Genomic DNA, 27,734 nt, shown 5'->3' on the forward strand with positions numbered 1-27,734 from the left:
AAGGGGCCAACAGACACACCTCAAACAGGTGGGTGCCCCTCTGGGACGAAACTTCCAGAAAAAAGATCAGACAGCAATTATTTGCTGTTCTGCAGCCTCCGCTGGTGATACCCAGGCAAGCAGGGTCTGGAGTGAACCTCCAGCAAAGCTCAACAGACCTGTAGTTGAGGGGCCTGTTAGAAGGAAAACTAACAAACAGAAAGGAATAGCATCAGTATCAACAAAAAGGACATCCACACCAAAACCCAATCTGTAGGTCACCAACATCAAAGATCAAAGGTAGATAAAACCACAAAGATAGGCAGAAACCACAGCAGAAAAGTGGAAAATTCCAAAAACCAAAGCGCCTCTTCCCCTCCAAAGGATTGTAGCTTCTTGCCAGCAAGGGAACAAAACTGGGCAGAGAATGAGTTTGACGAGTTGACAGAAGTAGGCTTCAGAAGGTCAGTAATAAGAAACTTCTCCGAGCCAAAGGAGCATGTTCCAACCCATTGCAAGGAAGCTTAAAATCGTGAGAAAAGGTTAGAGGAATGACTAACTAGAATAAACAGTGTAGAGAATACCTTAAATGACCTGATGGAGCTGAAAACCACGGTACGAGAACTTCATGATGCCTGCACAAGCTTCAGTAGCCAATTTGATCAAGTGGAAAAAGGATATCAGTGATTGAAGATCAAATTAATGAAATAAAGCAAGAAGACAAGATTAGAGAAAAAAGAGTGAAAAGAAATGAACAATGCCTTCAAGAAATATGGGACTATGTGAAAAGACCAAATATAAATTTGACTGGTGTACCAGAAAGCAATGGGGAGAATGGAAATAAGTTAGAAAACACTCCTCGGGATATTATCCAGGAGAACTTCCCTAGCCTAGCAAAGCAGGCCAACATTCAAATTCAGGAAATACAAAAAACGCCACAAAGATGCTCCTCGAGAAGAGCAACTCCGAGACACATAATTGTCAGGTTCACCAAGGTTGAAATGAAGGAAAAAATATTAAGGGCAGTCAGAGAGAAAGGCTGGGTTACCCACAAAGAGAATCCCATCAGACTAAAAGTGGATCTCTTGGCAGAAACCCTACAAGCCAAAAGAGAGTGGGGGCCAATATTCAACATTATTAAAGAAAAGTATTTTCAACCAAGAATCTCATATCCAGCCAAACTAAGTTTCATATGTGAGGGAGAAATAAAATCCTTTACAGACAAGCAAATGCTGAAAGATTCTGTCACCACCAGGTCTGCCTTACAAGAGCTCCTGAAGGAAGCACTAAACGTGGAAAGGAAAAACTGGTACCAGCCACTGCAAAAACATGCCACATTGTAAAGACAATTGATGCTATGAAGAAACTGCATCAATTAATGGGCAAAATAACCAGCTAACAGCAAAATGAAAGGATCAAATTCACACATAACAATATTAACCTTAAATGTAAATGGGTTAAATGCCCCAATTAAAACACACAGACGGGCAAACTGGATAAAGAGTCAAGACCCACTGGTGTGCTGTACTCAGGAGACCCATCTCATGTGCAGAGACACACACAGGCTCAAAATAAAGGGATGGAGGAAGATCTACCTAGCAAATGGAAAACAAAAAAAAAACAGGGGTTGCAATCTTAGTCTCTGATAAAACAGACTTTAAACCAACAAAGATCAGAAGAGACAAAGAAGGCCACTACATAATGGTAAAGGGATCAATTCAAAAAGAAGAGCTAACTATCCTAAATATATATACACCCAATACAGGAGCACCCAGATTCATAAAGCAAGTCCTTAGAAACCTACAAAGAGACTTAGACTCCCACACAATAATAATGGGAGACTTTAACACCCCACTGTCAAGATTAGACAGATCAATGAGACAGAAGGTTAACAAGGATATCCAGGACTTGAACTCAGCTCTGGACCAAGCAGACCTAATAGACATCTACAGAACTCTACACCCCACATCGACAGAATATACATTCTCAGCACCACATGGAACTTATTCTAAAATTGACCACATAATTGGAAGTAAAACACTCCTCAGCAAATGTAAAAGAACAGAAATCACAACAAACTGTCTCTCAGACCATAGCGCAAACGAATTAGAACTCAGGATTAAGAAACTCACTTAAAACTGCACAACTACATGGAAACTGAACAACCTGCTCCTGAATGACTACTGGATAAATAATGAAATGAAGGCAGAAATAAAGGTGTTCTTTGAAACAAATGAGAACAAAGACACAACATACCACAATCTCTGGGACACATTTAAAGCAGTGTGGAGAGGGAAATTTATAGCACTAAATGCCCACAAGAGAAAGCAGAAAAGATCTAAAATTGACACCTTAACATCACAATTAAAAGAACTAGAGAAGCAAGAGCAGACACATTCAAAAGCTAGCAGAAGGCAAGAAATAACTAAGATCAGAGCAGAACTGAAGGAGATATAGACACAAAAAATGCTTCAAAAAATCAATGAATCCGGGACCTGGTTTTTTGAAAAGATCAACAAAATAGGTAGACCACTAGCAAGACTAACAAAGCAGAAAAGAGAGAAGAATCAAATAGATGCAATAAAAAATTACAAAGGGGACATTACCACCGATCCCACAGAAATACAAACTACCATCAGAGAATGCTATGAACACCTCTATGCAAATAAACTGGAAAATCTAGAAGAAATGGATAAATTCCTGGACACATACTCCCTGCCAAGACTAAACCAGGAAGAAGTTGAATCTCTCAATAGACCAATAACAGGTTCTGAAATTGAGGCAATAATTAATACCCTAGCAACCAAAAAAAGTCCAGGACCAGATGTATTCACAGCTGAATTCTACCAGAGGTACAAAGAGGAGCTGGTACCATTCCTTCTGACACTATTCCAATCAATAGAAAAAGAGGGAATCCTCCCTAACTCATTTTATGAGGCCAGCATCATCCTGATACCAAAATCTGGCAGAGACACAACGAAAAAAAGAGAATTTTAGGCCAATATCCCTGATGAACATCGATGCAAAAATCCTCAATAAAATACTGGCAAACCGAATCCAGTGGCATATCAAAAAGCTCATCCACCACAATCAAGTCGGCTTCATCTATGGTATGCAAGGCTGGTTCAACATACATAAACCAATAAACGTAATCCATCATATAAACAGAACCAAAGACAAAAACCATATGATTATCTCAATAGATGCAGAAAAGGCCTTTGACAAAATTCAACAGCCCTTCATGCTAAAAACTCTCAATAAACTAGGTATCAATGGAACATATCTCAAAATAATAAGAGCTATGTATGACAAACCCACAGCCAATATCACACCAAATGGGCAAAAACTGGAAACATTCCCTCTGAAAACCCACACAAGACAAGGATGTCCTCTCTCACCACTCCTATTCAACATAGCATTGAAGTTTTGGCTAGGGCAATCAGGCAAGAGAAGGAAATAAAGGGTATTTAATTAGGAAAAGAGGAAGTCATATTGTCTCTGTTTGCAGATGACATGATTGTATATTTAGAAAACCCTATCATGTCAGTCCAAAATCTCCTTAAGCTGATAAGCAACTTCAGCAAAGTCTCAGGATACAAAATCAACATGCAAAAATCACAAGCATTCCTATACACCAATAGTAGACAAATAGAGAGCCAAATCATGAGTGTACTCCCATTCACAATTATTACAAGGAGAATAAAATACCTAGGAATACAACTTACAAAGGATGTGAAGGACCTCTTCAAGGAGAACAACAAATCACTGCTCAACGAAATAAAAGAGGACACAAACAACTGGAAGAACATTCCATGCTCATGGATAGGAAGAATCAATATCATGAAAATGGCCATACTGTCCAAGGTAATTTATAGATTCAATGCTATCCCCCACATCAAGCTTACCACTGACTTTCTTCACAGAATTGGAAAAAACTACTTTAAACTTCATATGGAACTAAAAAAGAGCCCGCATAGCCAAGACAATCCTAAGCAAAAAGAACAAAGCTGGAGGCATCATGCTACCTGACTTCAGACTATACTATGAGGCTACAGTAACCAAAACAGCATGGTACTCATACCAAAACAGATATATAGACCAATGGAACAGAACAGAGGCCTCACAAATAACATCACACAACTACAACCATCTGACCTTTGACAAACCTGACAAAAACAAGAAATGGGGAAAGGATTCCTTATTTAATAAATGGTGCTGAGAAAACTGGCTAGCCATATGTAGAAAGCTGAAACTGGATCCCTTCCTTAAACCATATACAAAAATTAACTCAAGATAGATTAAAGACTTAAATGTAAGACCTAACACCATAAAAACACTAGAAGAAAACCTAGGCAATACCATTCAGGACACAGGCATGGGGAAAGACTTCATGACTGAAATACTAAAAGCAATGGCAACAAAAGCCAAAATAGACAAATGGGATCTAATTAAACTAAAAAGCTTCTGCACAGCAAAAGAAACTATCATCACAGTGAACAAGCAACCTACAGAATGGAAGAAAATTTTTGCAATCTATCCATCTGACAAAGGGCTAATATCCAGAATCTACAAATAACTTAAACAAACTTACAAGAAAAAAACAACCCCATCAAAAAGTGGGCAAAGGGGCCATGCGTGGTGGCTCATGCCTGTAATCCCAGCACTTTGGGAGGCCAAGGCGGGTGGATCACGAAGTCAAGAGATTGAGACCATCCTGGTTAACAAGGTGAAATCCCATCTTAAAAAAAAAAAAAAGAAAGAAAAGAAAAAATGGGCAAAGGATATGAACAGACACTTCTCAAAAGAAGGTATTTATGCAGCCAAGAGACATATGAAAAAATGCTCATCATCACTGGTCATCAGAGAAATGCAAATCAAAACCACAATGAGATACCACCTCATGCCAGTTAGAACGGTGATCATTAAAAAGACAGGAAACAACAGATGCTGGAGAAGATGTGAAGAAATAGGAATGCTTTTACACTGTTGGTGGGAGTGTAAATTAGTTCAACCATTGTGGAAGACAGCATGGCGATTCCTCAAGGATTTAGAACTAGAAATACCAGTTGACCCAGCGATCCCATTACTGGGTATATACCCAAAGGATTATAAATCATGCTAGTATAAAGACACATGCACACGTAAGTTTACTGCAGCACTATTCACAATAGAAAAGGCTTGGAACCAACCCAAATGTCCTTCAATGATAGACTGGCTTAAGAAAATGTGGCACATATACACCATGGCATACTATGCAGCCATAAAAAAGGATGAGTTCATGTCCTTTGCAGGGACACGGATGAAGCTGGGAACCATCATTTTAAGCAAACTATCACAAGGACAGAAAACCAAACACTGCATCTTCTTACTCACAGGTGGGTGTTGAACAATGAAAACACGAGGACACAGGGTGGGGAACATCACACACCAGGGCCTGTCAGGGGGTAGGGGGCGTGGGAGGGATAGTATTAGGTGAAATACTTAATGTAAATGACAAGGTGATAGGTGCAGCAAACCAACATGTCACATGTATACCTATGTAACAAACTTGCACGTTGTACACTTGTACCCTAGAACTTAAAGTATAATAAAAACAACAACAAACCCCAAAAATTAGCCGGGTATGGTGGCAAGTGCTTATAATCCCAGCTACTCGGGAGGCTGAGGCACGAGAATTGCTTGAACCTGGGAGGGGGAGGTTGCAGCCGAGGTTACGCCACTGCACTCCAGCCTGGGCAGCAGAGCAAAGAAAAAGAAAAAGAATATTCAAGGAAGATAATAACATGAGATACAAGGAAGAGCAGTAGTTGAAATGGAAGAAGTGAAAAAAGCTGGAGAGAAATGAAGAGTTTTAGACAGGGATGCCTAGAAGATTCCCCTCTGATCAACAAAGTTTAGTATCTTAGAATGACATACATATTATTTAGCTCTAAAGCGAATATACATGTAACATGTGATCACAATAATGCATTCCATTTTTAAACTAGCCTATGAAAAAGCACAAGAGATACTACACCAGTAATAATAAATGTCAGAGACCTTTTCAAGGAAAAAAACAGTTTTAGAAACTGGAAGCTGAGAAGAAGAAAGGCTCAATCTTGAACTGATAAAAAATTTCTTCATATTTTATAGCAAAAGGTCAACAGATACTGTCTAAAGCTAACAAATCTAAAACCAGAGTTAAAATATTTTATATGAATATAATGTTAACTACCAGAACAAAATCAGGGACCACTCAGTGGTTGCCTCTAGTGAGTAGGGCTGGGGAGGACAGTCAGGATTGGGAGGAAATGGGAATCCTCTTAGTTTTCAGTTTTGTGCCCTCTGATTTGCTCTAGTTTCCTCCTACCATGATAGGCACTGTTTCTGTAATTATAATTGTTGAAAGTATTTTATTATGTCACTTTTATTAAAACCTACATGTGCAAAAAATATATAGAGAAGGCTGTCAACATGTTTAGAGTAGTTATCTGTGGGTAGGAGGATTACGGTCATGTGGTGACCCTTTCTCATCCCCCAAGCACCTAGCAAACATCTGACACAAAGATGGAGATTGATAAATGGACATTAAATGAAAGCAACATAACCAAGCCTTCTTTCCCAAATCCAGTGAATTAAAATATACAGGAAATACTGTTCTAGGATGGCTATAAAATTCTATGCTGCTTATTTTCATTACTATCATTGGGATACCCTTAAGAATCAGTTAAAAAAATATAGAGCACGCCCAGATATACAGTGTGAAGACACATACACATGTAAGTAGCAAATTTAGTTTAATTTTGCTGGCTTGTTTGTTTTTTGAGACAGAATCTTGCTCTGTTGCCCAGGTTGGAGTTCAGTGGCATGATTTCAGCTCACTGCAACCTTCACCTCCCGGGTTCAAGCGATTCTCGTGCCTCAGTCTCCCAAGCAGCTGGGAGTACAGGTGTGCACCACCACGCCTGGTTAAAATTTTGTATTTTTAGTAGAGACAGGGTTTCACTATGTTGGCCATGCTGGTCTCAAACTCCTGGCCTCAAATGATCCGTCTGCCTTGGCCTCTCAAAGTGTTGGGATTACAGGCATAAGCCACCGTGCCCAGCCAATTTAGTTTAATTTAAAGTTAAAACATCAAATCACATCTTATACAATAGAGATATTCAGAGAGACTGATTACTGTCACTAGAAATTTGCAAATTCTTATTTTAGGGCTAGGCCTTGAACTTTTCTATATATCTATTTCTTGGCATTAAAAAATTAGCTGTCACATTGAAAAAGGAGCTTCTAGTCCACAATATTGAGTGAAAAAATTTATAAATGTCATAATTAAAAATTATGTCACACAGCTAAATATGGTAGAAACAGCAGTAACTTGCGTAAAGACGCCATCACTCTAGTCCTGGCTTAGCCACTTGTGAGATCGTAGGCAAGTTGGGTAACTTTTCTATGTGGTTGTAGCTTCCTTGTCTGTAAAAAGAAGAAGTTGACTAAAAAAAAAAAAATCTACTCAAGTCTAATGATTTTTCATGAATGTATTAATCCATGCTCACAATGATATAGCAAAAAGTCCATTAGATTAAGTTTACTCAAAAGCAAAAACTGATTTAATATAGGCAAATCATTTAATGGGAAACTTTCAATTAGTTACTTCTCATGGTAGCTGAGACTCAAATGTGATAACATACGTGAGCAATTTTCCTGTGTCTTGGGTGCTTACAAAGTGTTGTACCTGCATTATCTCATTTTGTCCTGACACCACCATCGTGAGATGTAGATCTTTATCCCCATGTACAAATGAGGAGACTGAGGTTACTGCTCAAAAGGATAGTCAGTCATGGAGTCAGGATTCAAACTTGGCTCAGTCTGATCCAGAGCCTACACTCTGGTCACTCGGCTTTAGAGGACACTGTACTGTACTTTAAGAGGCTGAAAAGTACCTGTGGTGGACATGCTCTATAGTGACCCCAACTATCTCTACTTTCTGGTGTTTACCCCCTTGGATAATTTCCTCCTCTTACTGGGAGTGGGGCTTGTAACTTGCTTTGAACCATCAGACTATGGCAAAGGTGATAGGATATTAATTTCATGATTATATGATGTTGTATGTTTTGCCAGTCAACTAGCGCTAGAGACTTTCTCCGTAGCAGGCTTTGAAGAAGTTCACTGTCATGTTGTGAGAAGGCCATGTGATCTGCAAGCATCCTCTAGGAGCTGAGAGCAGTCCCCAGCCTACAGCTGGCAAGAAGCTGAGGACCTCAGACTCACAACCTCAAGAAATGAATTCTGCCAACAACCTGGGTAATTCTGAAAGTGGGTCCATCTCTAGTCCTGCCTCCACGTAAGAATCCCACCCTGGCTGATACCTTGATCACAGCCTCACACAGCCCCAGCTAAGCTGTATCTGGGGTCATGAACCACAGAAATATTGATATAATAAATGTGTGTTGCTCAAGCTGCTAAATCTGTGATAATCTGTTACACAGCTCAGAAAAATAACACAGTATCTTTGTTCTATAAATACAAAAACGAAAATTCAGCATTTTCTTTCACTTTCCTTGCTCCTTTTAAGATTCAATATCCAGTCCCCAGTATTTTTATTTTATTTTATTTATTCTATTTTTTAGAGAAGTTCTGGCTCTGTTTACACAGACTGGAGTGCAATGGCACGATCTTGGCTCACTACAGCCTCGACCTCCCAGGTTCAAGCGAGCTCCCACCTCAGCCTCCTGAGTAGCTGGGACCATAAACGTGCACTACCATGCTGGCTAATTTTTGTATTTTTGGTAGAGATGGGGTTTTGCCACATTGCCTAGGCTGGTCTAGAACTTGTGAGCTCAACTGATCCTCCTGCCTCAGCCTCTCAAAGTGCTGAGATTATAGGCATGAGCCACCGTGCCTGGCCGCCTTCCCTGGTATTCTTGCAAACTAGTTTCACTAGTTTACACTCTTTGATCGAAGCTGTTCCAATAGCCTAGTTTCTCTCTCCACCTTCACTTTGACTAACAGCTAATTTATCTTCTACCTCCATATTTTAAAATCAATGGAGTCTTTTTGATTCCTGTGCTTAAAAACTTACAATGTTTTGCTAATGCCTGGAAAATAAAATACAAAATTCCTAGCATAGTTTTCAAGACCGTCTGTGTGCTCTAGTCCTACATCTCTCTCCAATCTCCTCTCCTTCTGCACAACACAGGATCTCATGTCACCATCACAACAATTTATCCTTGCCATCCCTAACACATGTCATGTACTTTTAAAAAATAACAGTTTTAAGATATAAGTGACACAGCATAAAATTCATCCTTTTAGAGGGTATACAATCGGCTCTCCATATCTGCATCCACAAATTCAATCAACTGTGGATCCAAAATATTCAATAAAAATAAAAAAATACAGAATAATATAAATGTTAAAAATAATACAGCATAGCAACTGTTTACATAGTATTCACATTATACTAGGTATTATAAGTAACCTAGAGATGATTTAAAGTATTTAAAGGATGTGCACAGGTTATATGCAAATATCCCATTTTATATCAGGTGATAATCTCCTGATTTTCATACTGGAGGCTCCTGAAACCAGTCCCCAGCAGATACTGAGGGAAAACTGTAATTCAGAGGCCTTTTTTTTTTTTTTTTTAAAGCATATTTAAAGAGCTGATGCCACACACCTTTATCCCTCTGTGTGTTCTCATGGTTCCATTATCCGGAATCATCTTCACCCTTCTCTTTCTATGGACTGGAAGCCCTATCATCCTTAAGCTGCTTCTGTGTAGCTGTCCCTGATTCCCTTCCCATAGAACTGACCAGAAGAGCTTTCTCTTGTCATCTTTCTAGAAGTCAATGTTCTCTGAGAACAGGCCTCACTGATTTACCTTTGTAGTCCCCTCAAATGTTAGGCAGAGTGTCTTGTACATAAGACGTTCAATATATATTGAAATGAATGATTTGTTTCCAGAACTGTAATACAACTTACTCAACCCACATCACTCAAGAGTTAATAATTTTGTGAATGTCCAAAATTAAAGTTTAAAATAAAAAGAACCGACTGATCAAGGAACAAAAGGATTTAAATTTATATGTTCCTTTGTGCTTCCATATAGATTAGGATATCCTTGTACACTATTGCTGAGCTTATTCTAAAAAACACAAAATTATAATGTATATAATTCTAAAAAATATGACAGAATCTTAATTTTTAATAAGGTATCAAAAAGTACTTTTTGGTGTTTTCATGGAAAGCTTATTATAGTAATATAACTGGTTGTTGTCATTAAAGACTGGCACACAACCTTCACAGTATTAATATTTTCTTTTTTTCTTTTTTTTGAGACACAGTGTCTCTGTCACCCAGGCTGAAGTGCAGTGGTGCAGTCTCAGCTAACTGCAACCTCCACTTCCTGGGTTCAAGTAATTCTCGTGCCTCAGCCTCCAGGCAATGTGCCACCACGCCCAGTTAATTATTGTATTTTTAGTAGAGACAGGGTTTTACCCTGTTGGCCAGGCTGGTCTCAAACTCCTGACCTCAAGTGATCCACCCGTCTCAGGCTCCCAAAGTGCTAGGATTACAGGCGTGAGCCACCACACCCGGTCTCATAGTTAAAAACACTGCATTTAAAAAATAACTCCAATTGTTATTTTTCACAATGACCTAATTAGTGTAAAAATGCCTTTCCTATATTGGTAAAGCCAAACCTGTGCTAATGGAGTATATAAAAAAAAATGCTATTGCTGTTTTTTATTTTTTTACCTTCTGCTTATCCAATCTGCCTTTGCTAATACCTTCCTCTCTGGCAAGACTAACAGATCACTCATTCTCCAGCCTGCCTCACTTGGAGATTTTGTCACTGGTGACTACTCACTTGTTGTAGATGCTTCTGATGATCTTTGCATCAAAGCCCAGTCTCTCAGTCATCTTTTATCAAACGCCTTTGTTCTTACCAAACCTTTCCTATGGGATGGTCTGACCTAGACAAGCTGTAAACAACAAAAGGCAATTGCTCTAGACAGAGCTACTTATCTTTCACCTACGTTTTTTTTTTTTTCTGTGCTTAAGCTCTCTACATCGAATTTGGTCATTTCTTTCTCCAGTGGTTCTTCTCTTTTGACAGAAGGGAAGAGCTTGTCTGATGGCACATTCTTTGCCATCTTTGAGGCAAGAGAAAGAATTCTGAAAAGGTCTTGGTGCTGGACAAGTTTTTAGTAATCATTTTATACTCCTATTTTACAGATGAGGTAAGACATTTCAGAGGTCAAGTCACTTCCCCAACATGACAGGGCTAATCTGTGGCAGACAAGAGACAAATACTTACGTCTTCTGGTTTCTGGTGTGGAGTTTTTTGAGTCACCCCTACGTGCCTCATGGTATTACAGGGTTTCCTTCTTAAGGAGGGCAGGCCAGTGTTCAGGAGATCTTGGACATACTTTTATTAGGCAATGGTCCTCACTATACTACTAGGTCAGAGGTTTTAAAATATCTTCTTAGCTGTTCAATCCTTTGTTCAAATAATATGCTTACTTCATTATTTTTAAGTATTATTATTTTATATTTATATATAAGTATTTATGTATTAAGTATTTAAAATAAAAATATATTTTATTATATTTAAAATGTAATAACTAGAGCTTAAATATTAAAATTGTTAAGTAGAGGCAACAATTATTTCTATTACAATAGGATTCTTTGACATACTTCAAGTGCTTTTAAAAATTATGATAAATATATATAACATAAAATTTACCATTTTAGCATTTCTTAGGTACATAGTTCAGTGGTATTAACATCCACAAGGTTGTGTAGCCATCACTACTGTTCATTTCTAGAACTTTTTTTAATATTTAAAATATATTTTTAATTAAAAACAATTTAATATTTTATAAGAAAATTCACTTTGCAGATTAGATACAATGAATGATGTTCACTCTGGTTAAGAACCCAGCACTATTACGCCTCTTATTCAGAAGTGGCTCTGTGGGACTTGCACCCCTGGAGGGCAGTTTGAAGGAGCGCTCACATTGCATTAGGAGCCAACACATTTTCTATTACAATTCTATTTTTCCATAGCACCTGATGGTATGGATGTAGCAGCAATGGAAGCAGCAATGCTGCCCTGTACACACTGAATAAATACTGGCTCATGAACCAGTCATCAAGGCTACTGGGGACGTATGCATTTATAATTGTGGGAACTGTTTATTGATAAACGTATTTTCTGTTAATTTCCTTTAAGAAATGTATAGTTTATTTATTCTAGTTTGATTACTAGAAAACAACTGAATAACATCTTATAATAACAAATAGATACCTGGCTTTATCTCATAATTCAATTCTTATTTTCTCCCTGATCCAGAGTCTTTGGATACCATTCTCGTCTCTTATTATTCTGCTATGTTGTAAATATCTCAATAAAGTGCCTAAGATGGCCGGGCGCGGTGGCTCATGCCTAAAATCAGTTTTAGAAGCCAGATAAGACATACATTAACAATAAAGTTTGGCTGGGCGTGGTGGCTCACGCCTAAAATGTTCTACAAGCAAGGTAAGATATATATTAACAACAAAGTTTGGCCAGGCGCGGGGGCTCACGCCTATAATCCCAGCACTCTGGGAGGCTGATGCAGGCGGATCATGAGGTCAAGAGATCGAGACCATCCTGGCCAACATGGTGAAACCCCATCTCTACTAAAAATACAAAAATTAGCTGGGCATGGTGGCACACTCCTGTAGTCCCAGCTACTCAGGAGGCTGAGGCAGGAGACTCACTTGAACCAGGGAGGTGGAGGTTGCAGTGAGCCGAGATGGCACCACCATACTCCAGCCTGGCAACAGAGTGAGACTCCGTCTCAAAAAAAAAAAAAAAAAAAAAGAAAAAGAAAAAACAATAAAGTTTATAGATTTTTATTAAATCAACAATCATTTATAAGACACACTATACTAAACAATGATCCTTAAAATTTTCAGATATTAAAATATGTTAGAGATTTAGGGAATTCCACAGCATATGTTATTATCATGCTGTCTGTATTTACAGTCAAATGTAGTAAAAAATGAAAAATCCATTCTTTAGGTTTCATCTTAGAGTTAGTTTGCTCTGAGTAGACAGAAGGTTACAGTTATGTGATTAAGGGGAAAAAAAATCACTCTGATATTTTTAGGAGTGGCAGCTGACTAATCTTTCTAATCCCTCTACTCCCCTCCTCGCCTATAACCCTTATTTAGGTCAACAAAGCTTAATAAAGCATTAATGGAGAAAAGAAATTATTACTTTTTTGAGTCAGTTTCTAAAATCAAAAACACTTTCATTGAAATTTTGAAAAAGAGTTTGTTTTTATGAGATCTTAATATTTTGTGATAATATTCTCGATGTCTCTCAGGCAAACAGAGTGGGCTTCTGTCTCTTCAAATCACAATCTCTGGGCCTTTTGCAAGAAAAATGCTAGTATAAGGGAGAAATACTTCAATTAGGAAAAGAGGACTTTTCATATTGAATGATAACTAGAGCTTAAATATTAAAATTGTATTAAAATTTGTATTAAAAATTAAAAAGAGGCAATGATTATTCCTGTTACAATAGGATTATTGGACATACTTCAAGTGCTTTTAAAACTTATGATATATATATATGAAATAAAATTTACCATTTTAGTATTTCTTAGATACACAGTTCAGTAGTATTAACATCCACAATGTTGTGTAGCCATCACTACTTTCCATTTGCAGAATTTTTCTTTTTTGAGATGGAGTCTCATTCTGTTGCCCAGGCTGGAGTGCAGTGGGACAATCTCAGCTCACTGCAACCTCTGCCTCCCAGGCTCAAGGCAGTCTCCTGCCTCAGCCTCCTGAGTAGCTGGGATTGCAGGCATGCACCACCACCCTGTATAATTTTTGTATTTTTACTAGAGACGGAGTTTCGCCATGTTGGCCAGGCTGGTCTTTAACTCCTGACCTCAGGTTATCTGCCCACTTCGGCCTCCCAAAGTGCTGAGATTACGGCATGAGCCACCATGTTGGGCCTCCATTTGCAGAACTTTTTCATCAGAAACAGAAACAGAAACTCTGTATCCATTAAAAGTAACTCTTTACTCTTCCCTTTCCCCATCCTGGAAAACCTCTATTCTATTTTCTGTCTCTATGAATGTGCTTATTCTAGGTATCTCATATAAGTGGAATATAGATTTATCCTCTAAGTGCTTTGTATGGGAGGGTTTTCAGTGATAGTTTACTTTGTGTGCTTTCTGAAACTGAAGATGTTCCCATTCACTTCAGGTTGTTTAAAACTTTGCAGAACTCTGTCCAAAATGGATGTCTAAGTTGAAGCTTCTTTTGTGTGTGTGTGTGTGTGTGTGTGTGTGTTTGTATATTACATACATTTTACAAAAGATAACTAATTTCCTAACAAAGTAACTTTTAAGAAGGATAGTATAAGGAAGAAAAACAGCCCAAAAAACTAAAGTCCAAGTAGAGTAAAGACTAAGAGAATACCAATTACTGAAAGATATGTAGGCAACATATGGTATTTAAAAGGCATAAAAAGCATGAATTAGTAAATTTGTCTTGTATTTAATTAAACATAAACATTAACTTAGAAATGGAATGCAATTACAAATGATTTACCACTACATGTGTGCATTTAAAAAAATCCTGGAAGGCCATCTACCTAAACAACAATGATCTCCAGGTGGTGGAATTACAAGTGATTTAAAAATTTTTCTTTTGAGTTTAAAATTTTGCATAATGAACATGCATTACTTGTGTAATTAGAAAAACAAAAGTTATTTTTAAAAATCACAAATGATATATTTAAGAATTATATTGTATCATTCTGTTAAGACAAGGCAGAAATGACTAGCCTTCTTCTAGCAATATGAAAAACATTTATTGGCATGAATAAAATTAAAGACAATCCCTGACTTATTATTTTTAAATTTTATAACGAGCTTACTTAAGTATTAAGTGAATTTTTGATTTATGATGTTTCTGACTTATGATGGGTTTATCAGGGCACAGTCCCATTTTAACTTGAGAAGCATCTGTATTATAATAGACAAAAAGTTCCTCTAATATAATCCTTCTTTCTAATGGTTGCGACAAGATCACACTACAGTATTTAAAGTTTATTTATAAAAGTTGTAATACTAAACTGCACATATAATCAAGCAAAAACCACTGTAGTAATCTTTCAATTTCCATGGAAACACTGATGAGAATCAGGAGAACAATCCAGAAAAATTCTAAATTTCTACTGGCTCACATGACAGTGTTCACTGGACCTATCTATAAAGCATGTGTAGGACACTTATGAAGGACACAGGTATTTTCCTCCAAAGAAAATCCACACTGTGCTGATTGGGCAACTCATCCTGTAACATAGCTAGTAGTACACTCTGTGGGAAAGTACCAAGAAATGCAAAGAAAAATAATTAACAGAGCAAATGCTTTCACTCAACCTTAACCTTAGCTAGGGAAACTACACATAATTAAGGTTGTCAAAGGAAGATAAGATTAATCCGTCATCATGGATAAGATTAATCAGATAAATTAATAAGATGAATACAGGGGAAGCCAATATAACCAGAGGATGCATTCTTATAACTGCACACATTATAACCTCATGTAAGACAAAATCTCTCTGATCCTCAGTTTTTCTTCCTATAAAATGTAAGAAATTAAAATGGAAACAATGTCTCCTAAATTTGTGCATCAGAGTCACTCGTAGAGATTCTTAAAAATAAGAGTTCCAGGGCAAACCAGAAACAGGAAAGTAAATTAAATCAGAAGTAAGCAGAAGACAATAAATGAGGAGATTACAGCAGAAATCAATGAAATTGCAAACAGAAAATTCATAGAGAAAAATCAACAATACCAACAGCTAATTCTTTGAAAAGATCAAGAAAATTGATAATTTCTAGCTTGGCTAATAGAAAAAGAGAAAGGATACAAATTACTAATATTAAAAATAAAAGGGGAGACATCACCACAGATCTCATGGGCATTAAAAAGATAATAAAGGAATACTGTAAACAGTATTATGGCCACAAATGTCATATCCTAGATGAAACAGACTGATCCTTGAAAGATACAATCTGTCAGAACTCACACAAAAAGAAAGGGACAATCTGAATAGGCCTGTATCTATTAAAGAAATTGAATCAATAATTACTAACCTTCTAAAACAGAAAACACCAGGCACAAATGGCTTCACTGGTGAATACTATCAAATATTTAAGGAAGAAATTAAACCAATTCTCTACAATCTCTTTCAGAGAATAGAAACAGAGGGAATACTTCCTAACACATTCTATAAGGCCAGCATTACCTTAATACCAAAACCAGACAAAGGCATTATAAGAAACACTACAGGCCAATATCTCTCATAAACATAGATGCAAAAATCCTAAATAAAATATTAGCAAAATGAATCCAACAATGTATAAAAAGAAAAACAGACCACAACCAAGTAGGATTCATCCTAAGTGTGCAAGATTGGGTCAACATTTGATCACCAGTTAACATAATCCATCACATCAACTGGCTAAAGAAGAAAAATCACATGGTCATATCAACAGATGCACAGAAAGCATTTGACAAAATCCAACACCCATTCATGATAAAAACTCTCAGTAAATTAAGAATAGAGGAGAACTTCCTCAAATTGATAAGGAATATTCACATAAAAACCTATAGCTAACATCATACTTAATGGTGAGAAACTTGAAGCCTTCCCAACCAGGATCAGCCAAAATGGGAAGCTGTCACCTCTTACCACTCCTTTTCAACACTGTAGTGGAAGTACTAGTTAATGCAATAAGACAGGAAAAGAAAATAAACAGTGCTTTGGTTCAAATTTTGCCCCTTCTGAAACTCATGTTGAAACTTAATCTCCAATGTAAGAGTATTAAGAAGTGAGGCATTTAAGAGGTGATTGGGTGATAAGGGCTCTGCCCTCATAAATGAATTAATCCATTCGTGGATTAATGCCAGGTGAAAATGTGGGGTCAGAGCCAGAGCCAGGAGAAACAGACCCAAGTGGGGTAATGCCTAGTGCAGTGAGAACAGAACCCTGCTGAGATCTCAGAACTGTAGAACCGCCAGCATTTAGCTTCAGCCTGTGAAAGCTGCAGGCACTTGACTCTTATTTGTGAGAACTGAAGCCTGGGAGAGCCCAGGAAAGCCTAGGTGGTGGGGCTGTCTGAGGCCCTGGGATCCAATCCCCACAACCAGTGTATCTAGGAAGCAAGACATGGAACCAGGGAAGATAAACTAAGTCTCAAGGCTTAGTTTTTCCTTTGGGTGTTGGACTTACTTGGGACCTGTTACCCCTTTCTTCTTGTCTATCTCTCCCTTATGAAATGAGAATGTCTTACACCTGTCCCACCATTTATTTTGGAAGTAGATAACATGGTCATTTCATAGGCTCACAGCTGTAAGAAATTTACCTCAAGATGAATTGTCCCTTGAGCATTACTCACATCTGATTCAGATGAGACTCTAGACTTTGGGGCTATAAAGATGGAATGAATGTATTTGTATACAAAAAGTACATAGAATTTTGGGGGGCCAGGGGCAGAATGGTTTGAATGTCTGTCCCCTCTAAAACTCACATTGAAATTGAATTCCCAATGTAACAGTATTAAGAAGTGGGACCTTTGAGAGGTAATTGGGTCATCAGGGCTCTGCCCTTAGGAATGGATTAATCCATTTGGGGATTAATGGATTAAGGGGTAACGAATTAATGGGCTATCATGGGAGTAGGTTACTTTCATTAGAGTGGGTCTGTTGTAAAAGACAGTTTGGTTTTTTTCTAGTAAGCCCCCTTGCCATGTGATGCCTTCTGACATTTTATGATGGAGTTAAGAAGGCCCATACCAGCTGTAGCTCCTCGACCTTGACTTCCCAGTCTACAGAACTGTAATAAATTTACTTTGTTTATAAATTACCCAATGAGCCCTCATGTAAACTGTGGACTTTGGGTGGTAATGATGTGTCAATGTAGGTTCATCAATTGTAAGAAAGGGAGCACTCTGGCAGGGGATGTTGAAAATAGGGGAGGCTGTGCAGGGGCAGTGGCAGGGGTAGATGGGCACTCTCTATACCTTCCTCTCAGTTTTGGTGTAAGCCCAAAACTGCTCTAAAAAATTAAAGTATTTTTTTAAAAAAAATAGTGTCTAAAGGTCTCCTTCATCATACCTACTACAACAGTATCTATCTCCAGGGGATCTTCAATCAGGAGATTTGTCTGGGATTTGCATTTAAAACCAAATCAAATCAAACTTTCAGGTGACTTTGAGGGAGCTCATTAAGGAACAAACATTAAATTCATAAAACCATCTCCCATGAAAAAGATAAAATAAGATAACTAGTGTTTGCTAGACACAGCTACAAGAGCTAAAGAAAGCACAGAGACATTCATAAGACAACATTTCTAACGCCAATAAAATCATAACAACTTACTCATTTAGTGCTCACTTATCATGTGGATTTTAGTACGGCTATTTACAACTAATTAGAAGGTGTGGACTGATTCAAGATGTTTTCTTTCTGTTCATAAAGAATATATTTTGTATAGAGTACAAATACTCCACAGTAGGTGCTCAATAAATATTTTCTGAATTACACTAACTTGGGCAAACAAATCAATTACTAAGTACTTGAATGTCTATTACCTTCCAATTCTCTTTCAAGATAAACACACTCATGCCACTCTGAATACACAGCATTCTCTGAAGCTGGGTGTCAGAAGAGGGAGTTTATGTAAGTAGCATGGCATGAAAATTGTTAACTATGGGCCACTTGGAGTAAATACCCCTTTTCACCAACATTAATCACTAATGTTTAATAGAAATAAATTATGCTGAGAGAAGAGGCCAATTGTTTTGCTTTATTCAAACTGTTTTCTAATGAGACTTAATAATTCATTGCTTTTCTAAAACTTAATTACTGAGTCTAAAAGGCTAGATGAGATTTAAGTTCATATTCATCAAGATAATAAACATCTTATCTCAGTGATGCATTCAAGGATGTTAATGATCCTTGGAAATACGGGTCTAGAAATATTTCATTGATGAGTACACATATCATAATGCACAGATATATCCATTAGAGGCAAATGTATGTGTTTGCCAAAACTCTACTTTAAAAAAAAACCTGTTTCTTATTCAGGAAAAGATTCATGTGAGGTTAGAGTATTCAGATAAAACATTCTGGAGCCTGGGTGCAGTGGCTCACGCCTGTGATCCTAGCACTTTTGGAGGCCGAGGCAGGTGGATTACCTGAGGTTAGGAGTTCGAGACCAGCCTGACCAACATGGTGCAACCCCATCTCTACTAAAAATACAAAAATTAGCTGGGTGTGGTGGCACATGCCTGTAATACCAATTACTTGGGAGGCTGAAGCAGGAGAATCGCTTGAACCCAGGAGGCAGAGGTTGCAGTGAGTCAAGATTATGCCACTGCACTCCAGCCTGGGCAACAAGAGTGAAACTCTGTCTCAAAAAAAAAAAAAAAAAAAAAAAATTCCTAACCTCCTGTCTGTTTATAGCTCTTCATCTATTTACTACTTTTTCTTCTAGCACACTGTATAGCACATAGTGGGCACTCAATGAATATTTATGGAATCCACAGATTTAAACCTAGTGTTCTAAATGGCAAATTGATAACAGAATCAATTTACAGACAAAGCTTGGAGCTAAATCTTATGCAAATATCTCATTCTGCTAGATTTTAATATTTTTTCCATTGAGTACAAAAAGTATTTGAAGTGATTTAGAACAACATATTCTAATGAAAGAATTACATGAAACTAAGATTACAAGCCATACCGTAGATTCTTACATTTGAGCTTAGCATGAGCTTTTAAAATGCTAATTCTTGCGTACCACCTTGGAGATTCCAAAAAAAAAAAAAAAAAAGATGTGTGAAAGGGCTTAGTAAGTAGCATTTTTAACTAGCATCCCCAAGATTCTGATGCAGCTGTTCTAAGAATGACGCTAGAGAAATACTCCCATATAAGAAGCGAAGGGGAAAACTAAACCAAATTTGTTTTCACACCTGAGCCTTGAGTTTAGCTCTTGCTGTCTTGGCAGCCAAGACAAAAAGGAATTAAAGAGGAAGCAGCCACTGGCTGATAGCAGGAAGTCTGGCAGTTTGTCAGAAAAGGCCAATAAATTGCTTCAAATCTTTTTGTAAACAGGCACAGTATGCACATGGAGAGAAAAAATGTTCCTAGCATTAACAAAAAAATAATTTACCAGATGGCACTTCATGTAAAGGACATTAATAAAAATGAAAATGTTCTTATGAGCAATTTTGGAGAATATATAGAAATATCATCAAATGAGTATTTCTCATTCTAATCTATTTTAAGCATAGAACAAACTTTTAAGCACTGGTAGTGGGATTCTAAGCTGATACAGCCTCCTTGGAGAACATGAAAGACACATGTTCCTTACAATCCAACAATTCCACTCCTAGATTGAGAAAAACTCCCTTGTGTGCACTAGGAGTATGAGACAAGTCACAAATATGACTGTTTATATTTGCAAAAAATTGGCATCATATCAAGAAAAATGAGTGAAGAGTAATATATTCATAAAATAGACCATCATAATTCATAATTAATGGAAAAACTAATGAACTCAAAGTATATGTACCCATATGGATGAATTTTGTAACTATATAACACTGAGGGGGGAAAAGCCACTTACAGAAGAATATAGTGTGATACACTGTGTATAAAGTTTAAAAGCATACCAAATACTTCCATGCATTGTTTCAAAAAACATCAATGAGTAAAAATGTAGAGAGAGGCATGGGATGGATACCAAAGTCAAGGACAACCAGTTACTTACTATGGATAGGGTAGAGGGCAATGGGATTAGTGAGGATTAGAGGTTCGATTGCATTCTAGTGTTTTATTTCTTTAGTAGGGTGGAAGGTGCATGGAGGATTACTATATGTCTGAATTATTTCTTAAAAAATAAACGCAAGCTACAAGGGCATAATATTAAACTACATCCTAGGGATATAATTTAATGGGATATAATTATATCCTAAGGATAAAATTTAATGTAGTCCATATAGATTCCTTTCCAGTGGTAACAACAGGAAGGTAGCGGAGCACAGGGGAATGGATAGGGAACATGTCCCATATACTAAAGGGCAGCCTGTCCCAGGCGGAACTCTCAGAGGTTAAAGAAATCAAGGAGTATCTGTACTCCAGATACATTGCAGTCATTAAAAAGAGCAAGATTAATCTGTATAAACTGATAGAGAAATATGTCTCCCACATATTAGGAAACAAAAGCAAGTTATACAATAGCAATGCTTAGTACGATACCATTTTAGAAAAGAAAGATGTATACTTGTAGACTTGTGAAATGTTACCTAAAGAAACATGGTAGACCTGGGGAGAATGGGGGTGTTTTTGTTTCACTTCATACCCTAGTACACTGTTACATTTCATAATAAGCATATATTATTTTTATAATTCAACACACGATTTCTCCAGCAAGGGCTTGGGGAAGTGCTTCCACATCTTGGCTTCACTTTAAAAATCATCTGGGACACTTTAAAAATGTGACTTTCAGACACTGCCCCAGTCTGACTTAAGATTTCTGGAGGTAGGGTTCAGGCATCAATATTTTTTTTAAAGCTCCGTGGAAAAAAAAAAAAATTGAATGTGCACTGAGGGTTAAGAGTGCCATATGAGCTGGGCGTGGTGGCTCATGCCTGTAATCCCAGCTCTAAGGGAGGCAGAGGTGGGAAGATAGCTTGAGCCCAGGAGTTTGAGACCTGCCTAGGCAATATAGCGAGACCCTGTTCTCCACAAAAAGGAACAACAACAAAAAAAAGACACACACACACAAAAAAAGTGTAAGAGTGCCATATGAGCAGTGTTTTATTATGAAAATTAAATCCATAAATCTCTGAATCTTGTATTCTCTCCCAGACAGAATGCCATCAACTCCTAAAGGAATAAGAACTAGGGTTACTTATAGTCTGGGAAAAACTTTGTGTAAGGTCTGATATATTGAAGTGCCCAGGATGGTCTAAAGCTTAAAACCCCAAATTCCATGTCCCTGGGTAGGACAGAGATATTTGCCCCAGAAAAAGAGTTGCCAGACAGTGACCATGTAAGCATTTCACCAGCTTCCTATAAAACATCTCATTTTGACCAATACTGGTAATTTGTGAGGGTGAAGAGTTTTACTTTTTTTTACACATTTATTTCAGAAATTAAAAAATTTACACAAGAAAAGAAAAATCACCATAAAGCCATATCCCCCATGGTATTTTGGAATAAGCCTTCCATCTAGATGGTTTTCTCTGCATATATTTATACATACAATTACTCATACAAAAGTGAAATGAATGCCAGGCTTTGTAACTGGCTCTTTTTCACATATTGTAACAAGCATATCTTTCCAAATAACACTACCCACCAGGACCAAGTCACTGCAAAATATATCCCAAAGTAGCTAAAAAACTGGTATGTTTGATGGAGTTAATTGAGAATGAATCCTACTATGCTGAAACAACAAATGTGGTGCTGACGAGGTTTAAAGCTTATTTGTTCTTTCACACAGTGATTGGCAATTGGGCCAGTTCCTTGAGGCTATTCCTGGGTCATGAGATAAAGGCATGTCTCAGCATGGAGGAGGATGTGCATCTTCCATGCGACCACCTTCCAAGCCAGCCACTTCCTGAGGAACAGGAGGAAAGGCACTGCCATCATCCCATTCTGTGTGGGTGGTGCCTCTATGTTGTGGGAAGTCAGGGACCCCAAACGGAGGGACCGGCTGAAGATGCGGCAGAAGAACATAAATTGTGAAGATTTCATGGACATTTATTAGTGCCTTAAATTAATACTTTTATAATTTCTTATGCCTGTCTTTACTGCAATCTCAGAACATAAATTGTGAAGATTTCATTAACACTTATCACTTCCCCAGTCAATACCCTTGTGATTTCCTAGGCCTGTCTTTACTTTAATATCTTAATCCCATCATCTTCGTAAGCTGAGGAGGATGTATGTTGCCTCAGGACCCTGTGATGATTGCGTTAACTGTACAAATTGTTTGTAGAGCATGTGTGCTTGAACAATATGAAATCTGGGCACCTTGAAAAAAGAACAGGATAACAGCAATGTTCAGAAACAAGACAGATAACCTTAAACTCTGACTGCCAGTGAGTCGGGAGGAACAGAAACATATTTCTCTTCTTTCAAAAGTAAATGGGAGAAATATCGCTAAATTCTTTTTCTCAGCAACGAACATCCCTGAGAAAGAGAATGGCCCCTGAGGGTAGGCCTCTGAAATGGCCCCTTTAAGGATGGCTGTCTTTTACGGTCGAAGCCAAAGGGATGAAATAAGCCCCGGTCTCCTGTAGCACTCCCAGGCTTATTAGGATAAGGAAATTCCCACCTAATAAATTTTGGTCAGACAGGTTGTCTGCTCTCAAACCCTGTCTCCTGAGAAGATGTTATCAATGACAATGCGTGCCCGAAACTTCACTAGCAATTTTAATTTCGCCCCGTCCTGTGGTCTCGCCCTGCCTCCATTTGCTTTGTGATATTTTATTACCTTGTGAAGCATGTGATCTCTGTGACCCACATCCTATTTGTGCACTCCCTCCCCTTTTGAAAATTGCTGATAAAAACTTGCTGGTTTTACGGCTCACGGAGCATCAAAGAACCTGCCGGCATGTGATGTCTCCCCCGGACACCCAGCTTTAAAATTTCTCTCTTTTGTACTCTTTCTCTTTATTTCTCAGACCAGCCAATGCTTAGGGAAATAGAAAAGAACCCACATTGAATATCGGGGGTGGGGGTTCCCCCAATACCTCTAGGTTCCTGGATTCTCAATTTGATTACGGCCACAGCACTCCAAGAGGGAAAGTATCAGGGAGATTAGATTTGGTCAATTTCTTTCAAAGAGAATAACTAAGAGGAGCATTTCATAGTGATTTCACATCCTTTTAAAACATCTCAAATCAACCTTGTGAAGTCAGTATTATCGAACTTTTTGTTTTATAGATGCAAAAACTGATGCTAAGTTTAGAAAACTGAGTATTATACTCATACATATATGAAGACAGACTTTTAAATCTAAAATACTAATGGCATAGAATCTGGAAGAAAAAAAAAACTAAAATTTTGTAGGTACCTACTATGTGTCTGGCATTTTCATGTACTTTATTTAATTCCCACAATAATATATGAGGGTAAGTAGTATCATCTCCATTTTACAGGAAAAGAACAGAGACATTGAGAAGTAGTAATTCGAAAAAGGTCACAGAGTTGTAAAAGGGAAAAGCAAGATTTGTACTCAAGTATATATAACATGTCTGATTCTTTTGACTATGGCACAGTACTTCTCTCAGGGTTCTAGAAGGATGAAGTAACTTGCACATGGCCAGGATGCTGAAGAACTTGTACAGAATCTTGAGTTTTCTAGATCTAAAGCCCCCATTCTTTCCCATACACAGCTGGTTTACTCACATTTTGCAGGTAATTAATATTAGCAAGAGATCTGAGAATCCTATTGACCTATTAAAAACTGTGTAAAGTCTAGGATTTTACTCTACTTAAAAGCTAACAAGTTACCCTAATACCACTGGTTTCATAGATGCCAGCAGAAGATACAAGGCCACTGAGTCAGAGACAAAAGACTTTATTACTCATGTTGGTTTGCATTAGCCCCCAAGTCCTGTGAGGATGACGTACCATGGATGCTGTACATACAACAAGGGAAGCAAGCTTCCTCTTTAAGGGGGGAATTAACTTATCCCTCCAGGTTGTCTGCTGCAAGCACAACCCTGACAAACAAATGGCCCATGTAAAAAGCAATCAGGGCTTTCTTGATAGACTCAGTAAGAATACGCAGGGACACAGGGCCTATGGCAGACTGCTTCTATAAACATGACCTGAAGGTTGATAAACTAACAGCTACTCGAATGGCGGAGCACAGGAATATGTCCCATATTTCAGTATTTAAATCTCCATAATCTGCATATTTCTTTTTAAACTGGCACATGTAATTCTTTATTAATTAATTAATGCTTTAAAGTTGTGGTCAATTTTGAAATATGGGATCAGTATCTCTGGGTATGTTTCAGACTAATGAAAACTTCCAGGATGAAGTGAAAACAATGTAATATAAATGTGAAAATAATTTCATTTCTGATTGATTTTAATTTATATTAATAGCTATACTTACTGCCATCCTGAGTGGGACGGGGATACACAATGGAGTAGAGTTCTTTCCCTCAAATAGTGAACAATAGCATGATGGCATGGGATAACCAGTTATGAACTAAGATAGATACTGAAATAACTCAGAGTCCAAATAAATAGGGCATTAGGAGTTTACCATAAATACACCATTGTGGAATGAAATGGTCAGAGTAAGTGTCATAGAGATGGGACTTAAAATTATAACTAATATTCCTGAGGAACTATTATATGTCAGATACTAGATTGTTTCATATGCATTATTTAAACTACACAACAACGCCCTGGAATATAAGTATCATGATTATCCCATCTTACAGAGAAAGAAGCAGGTTAAGAGAGTTGAATTGCTGGCATGGTCTGATACTCAGATTTTCCTGAGACTTCCCACTTTAGGGACCAGAGTCCAGACTGAGCAACTAAGCTTAACCTGGACCTTCATGAAGTACCAATCTCCTCTTACTCAGCATCACAAAGGTGCACTGGTACACAGAGTGTTGTCAGGACAGACTAATCTCCATGATTAGTCTCCACCTCCATGACACTGGAACTTTTGCTCTTTCCCTGTGTATTAATAACTTACTCTGCCACATACCTAAACTTGTGTTTTCTTTGTAAGACTGAACCTTACATAGAAATTTGATGACTTTTTGAGTCCCGTGGCAAAACTTAGTGAAGCTCCAATATACTATTTTAGATGGTGCTTGAATCACAAGGGGATGTTTCAGTCAGATTCCAGAAATCTGGACTAAGAAACAGAGTTATGTCAACACATCTTATTTATATTACAATTTTTTATTGTCAGTTTTTAAACAAACATTTACTGCACATCTACTTAGTACTAGGAATAGGGGATCAAAGGTATGCAGAACAAGCACCATTTCTGTCTCAGTGGAGCCTGTGATCCAAGAATAACATAATCGAACATTTGTTTCCTAAACTCTAACCAACGGGACCCAGTAAAACCTGGTCTATGTGATACTACCCAATATATTCTTCTAGCTGATTTTATTACTAAAAGATTGCTGTCAAACACAATAAAAATTTGTTTTAAGTTCTCTTCTTAACTAATTAATTCATTTGGTTTTCTGGGCCCTGTGAACTATTTAACTGAACAAATTTAGCTTTGTGGAAACCTCTGAACCAGATTTATGGCTTATCCACAGCAGTGTTAGGCATTGATGTTTTAAGCCTCAGTCGTGGCTCCATTTTAAGCCCTCATCCTTATTTATTCACTTATGCTAGTTTGAATTTTCTGCAAGCTGCCTCACCCCTTTCTGGAAGATGGCAGGATAAGCATGAATGAATGAATGAGCAAGCAAATAAACACATACACACACACACTTCTCTAGTATTGCATGGTCTTACCAAATTGTAAAGATTTGCTTCTCCATCTCCCTTACTGCACTTGAGCTCCTTAAAGACAGGTAAATTATCTTATTCAGGTTTGTATCCCTAATGTCTAGCATAAAATTATAGCGCACTAAGGTTTTAATAAAAACATGTTTTTGGCGGGGTGCGGTGGCTCACACCTGAAATTCCAGTGCTTTGGGAGGCCAAGGCGGGCAGATCACCTGAGGTCAGGAGTTCAAAACCAGCCTGGCCAACATGGCGAAACCCTATCTCTACTAAAAATACAAAAATTAGCTGGGCATGGTGGTGGGTGCCTGTAATCCCAGCTACTCAGGAGGTTGAGGCAGAAGAATAGCTTGAATCCAGGTGGCAGAGGTTGCAGTGAGCTGGGATCATGACATTGCACTCCAGCTTGGGCGACAGGAGCAAAACTCCATCTCAAAATATATATATGTTTTTAGCACAACAGAGTTTAAATCTCATTATTGGGCCAATGTTAACATCTCCTAATACCATTATAATTTTTATATCATTACTGATGACATGAAAATGTAATGGCCTTCTTATTGCATAACTCCACCTCTATGCCACATGCTATAAATTAATGATTTTGATATCTTTTCTTCTACTCCATTCTACTGCATTTTTTTTTTTTTAAAAAAGCTTATTTGGGTCAACTGGATATTGGTTGCATCCTGATATGCTATGATGTGGTACACAAAGCACAATCTAGGAAGTATTGCCCCAAAATTCTAATTGCAATTCAATGCACTGATTTCATACCCACAGTTTCAAACAATGCCTATCCTACACGAAGATCTTGTCTCTTTCTCAAATGGCTAAATCCCATGAACTTTAGAACAACAACAACGAAAAACTTATAAAAAATCCAAAGATGTACAACAAAGAAAAATGCATAATGCAACTCCAATGTAGCCATTATCAAACTCAAACAATTATCAATTATGGCCAGTCTCATTTCATCTCTATCCTACCAAATTTCCCTATCCATCCTTGATTACTGTGATGTAAATATTGGGTACCAGATCATGTAACATGTAAACATTTTAGCATGTATCACTAAAGTAAGGATTTTTCTATTAAATCATAACCATTGCATTGCACTATTTATCTCACTTAAACATTTAAAGTAATTCTTCAGTATCATTAGATATCTAGTCAGTGCTCAAAAA

At 37.6% G+C, this 27,734-nt stretch overlaps 1 protein-coding gene across 6 annotated transcripts in view; it reads right to left on the reverse strand.

Annotated features, from left to right (window-relative positions):
* Window positions 1-27,734, reverse strand: part of LOC105475067 (mutS homolog 3) — a 227,046-nt gene that overhangs the window by 38,165 nt on the left and 161,147 nt on the right. The window contains exon 21 of one of the 6 annotated variants that reach the window (XR_011624888.1): window positions 10,826-10,940. The exons of the other annotated variants lie outside the window; for them this stretch is intronic. The gene's annotated coding sequence lies outside the window, so the exon portion shown is untranslated. The remainder of the gene's footprint in view (window positions 1-10,825; window positions 10,941-27,734) is intronic. 6 annotated transcript variants of the gene reach the window in all.

The sequence above is a fragment of the Macaca nemestrina genome, chromosome 6 (genome assembly GCF_043159975.1).
Source record: "Macaca nemestrina isolate mMacNem1 chromosome 6, mMacNem.hap1, whole genome shotgun sequence".
Classification (NCBI taxonomy): domain Eukaryota; kingdom Metazoa; phylum Chordata; class Mammalia; order Primates; family Cercopithecidae; genus Macaca; species Macaca nemestrina.